The sequence below is a fragment of the Patella vulgata genome, chromosome 9, assembly GCF_932274485.2.
Source record: "Patella vulgata chromosome 9, xgPatVulg1.2, whole genome shotgun sequence".
In the NCBI taxonomy this organism is placed as follows: Eukaryota; Metazoa; Mollusca; class Gastropoda; family Patellidae; genus Patella; species Patella vulgata.
Window position 1 is genome coordinate 33,604,580 of NC_065887.2, and position 2,900 is coordinate 33,607,479.

The 2,900-nt window shown below is 37.1% G+C and overlaps 1 long non-coding RNA gene across 1 annotated transcript; it reads right to left on the minus strand.

The window, feature by feature from the left end:
* Positions 1 to 455: 455 nt before the first annotated feature.
* On the minus strand, positions 456 to 1,723 carry LOC126807638 (uncharacterized). The gene is made up of 3 exons (XR_007674135.2): positions 1,624 to 1,723; positions 906 to 1,071; positions 456 to 534 (listed from the first exon to the last, which is right to left on the minus strand). It is a non-coding gene; the product is annotated as an uncharacterized LOC126807638 (long non-coding RNA).
* Positions 1,724 to 2,900: the final 1,177 nt, after the last annotated feature.

A 2,900-nucleotide genomic window follows, 5' to 3' on the forward strand; every position in this document is an offset into this window, starting at 1 on the left:
GTCCTCGAGTCAAGTGGCTTGGTTTCGAATCCCTGCTTATATGTGACAAGGAGTAAGATAGCCTGTCCAACCTCGTCAGTTTTCTCTGGGACCCAAGGTTTCCTCCCACTCCTAAAGCGAATTATTGAAATAGGGTTGAACCATGCTACTCAGTCCCAAAATGACCTAGTTTGTGTGAAGTGGACATTACACCCAATTTCTCTCCCCATCTTAAAATCTCTCCAGCCAAACAGCCATGTTTTTTCTTCAAGTTCAATTTGGGACTGAAAATAGTAGAAATTAAGGGTATCTCCCATGCAGCACAAACATACATTAACAACAATGCAAATTTTTCAGTTATATAAAATTTATTGATTTATTGTTTCATGATCATCTCCCCCCCCCCCCCCTTCCCTCTCCTGCAGCTTTTTCATCATCTCCTCTTGTCGTTTCCCCCCCCCCCCCCATTCCTGTCTCCAACCCCATTTAACCAATTTTTGACAACATCTTTAAAATTGTTCTCCCGAACATCTTTGTGGTGGAGTTTAATCACACCTGCAATAAATGCAAAAAAATGTACATAATAAAAAAACACATATATTTATTTTTTTATATCAAGCATGGTGAAGAGGTATCAAAATGCAAGTGTAAAAGTGTTTGTCAGATATCTCTACCATTCTTGAAACTTAATTAGCTAGTATTGCTCTGCCGTTCATTACAAGTTTTGTCCGAAAAACTGTTGCAAACATATTAAAAAGAAATAAGAATGTCTCAAACTGTTTTAATGTTCTAATAATGACTTTGTATACGATATGGGAAATCGGACAGAACCGAGTAAATGCAGATAAGAAATGTAAAATGTCCCAAGATGGCCTACGATTTAATCATACAATGAGGTTAAGAAACGAAATAAAACAAATTCTCACCAAATATCACTTTGTACAGTGCTAAATCACGGAAGGAACCCTTTCCTTGGTTCCCCACCCCACTCAAATTGAAGCAAACTGCTGCTTTATGACCCACCGTCTCCACCAAAATCCGTCGGGTCTCAATTTTCATGTCATCGGCCATGTACATGCTTATATATCTCACCTAACAAAACAAATTTGAGTCTTATTATTTAAGTTATATATTTTCTAGTTTCAAATCTTATTTGAATTATTACTTAAAAAGTTATTAACATGACAAGTCCATCATCAACTCTCTGAGTCGGCGTATGACACCAATTTTCAGTAGATTAGATACCATGACCATTTAAGAATCGAGAGACTCGATTGTCAACTATTTTTGCCACAATCTACGGTACATTGGGTCAAAACATCGCACAGAATAAAGTAATTTGGCTGAAATATTCTATATTTTCATTTTGCATTATCTAGGGAACTATTATAGGAAAAATAGTCAGCTCTTTAAAGATTTTTACATAATGCATATTTAATGAGATGTACATCTTGAGAAAATTTACTATCTGAAATCCGATATTTTTGCAGACCAGGTCATATTGAAAGGATGAAGTACCAATTTAAGGTACTTGATAAAATCGTGAAGGTAAATAGGATAAGGAAAAAATTACAGGTCCAGAAACATTATTATAATGCCATTAATGCATTACTGAAGTATAAGAATGAGCTGTTTGAAACTTACCACCTGATCCTTAAATTCTTTTTCCTGGAGCCTTCTTTCTAAGACATGCATGCCCTCCTTGTCATTGGAAATATCCCCTCTTGACGTGCATGTAAAGGAACCCTTGACTGTGGGAATGGAGCCGTTTCATTGCTTGAGGATTTAAAAAACGATAAATTAACTATATTAATACAACTTGTCAGCTATTTATTCTTGGATTGCGGTAAGGGACATCAGCATCAAATTTCATGCCTGGAGTTTCTTGAAAATAATCCACTGACCTGGTATCACATAATCCATTGCACTGGAAGTGCTAGGCATTGGAGACAAACATGTATTTGAAAGCCTTGGTGACACATGTGCTGAATCCCTGGTGCTGGAAAGTGCAGGCGTTGGTGAAAACACCCTTCGATGGCTAGACTGGTGGGGACGTTCAGCTGGTTTGGGTGTCACTGAAAAATTGATAATTTATCTCAGATTTTTGGCAAAAATTGACAAAAAGTGTTTTGATGTCTTTCTTAACAACAGGTGTAGAGCTTTTGTAAAAGATGGCCGGTTGTACGTGACAAGGAGTAGAGTCGGCTGTCCAACCTCGAGGATTTTTTCCGGATCCTCCGGTTTCTTTTCACTGCTAAAGACCCCTACGTGCAAGCGAATTATTGAAATAAAATTGAACCATGTGTTAGTCCAGAATTGACCTAGTTTGTCTCGAGTGGACGTTAAACTCCATTTCTCTCTCTCTCGCTTTTGTAAAAGTGAGAAAAAAAAACTTACGCAAAATAGACTGACGTTTTTCTGGGGGCTGCGGCAATGCTAACTTTTTTGATCTTTTTTTTCCTAGGTGGGGTACATGTATCATCTGAATCTGAATCCGAGCTATTTAAGCTCCCATCATCATCCTCTGAAGCTGTAGCATCAAACGGCTGTGTTTTACTGAAATGGGATAACATTGCTAGAATATATGCCTATATATGTTTTACTGTTTTCAAAACCAAGTAATAACAACACAACAATTTTATGAATCAGGAAATTCCCTTTCAAGTATACATACCAATTGAATGAATTAATGTATATAAACATGGAAGAAGAAAATGTACTAACCGTTTGCTGCGGCATAATCGACCCATCGCTTCAGTGTCTGTTGTGGCGCAATCACCTTTCTTCTCTAGTTTTCTAAGTTTATGTAGGGCCGTCCCCCAATAATCTGTGATATATAAAAAAGAAGCAATAATCGTCTGTAAGCCAAAGGCATTCTCTATTTCCTAATATAAGCATCAACTTTTGATATTAAACAATGG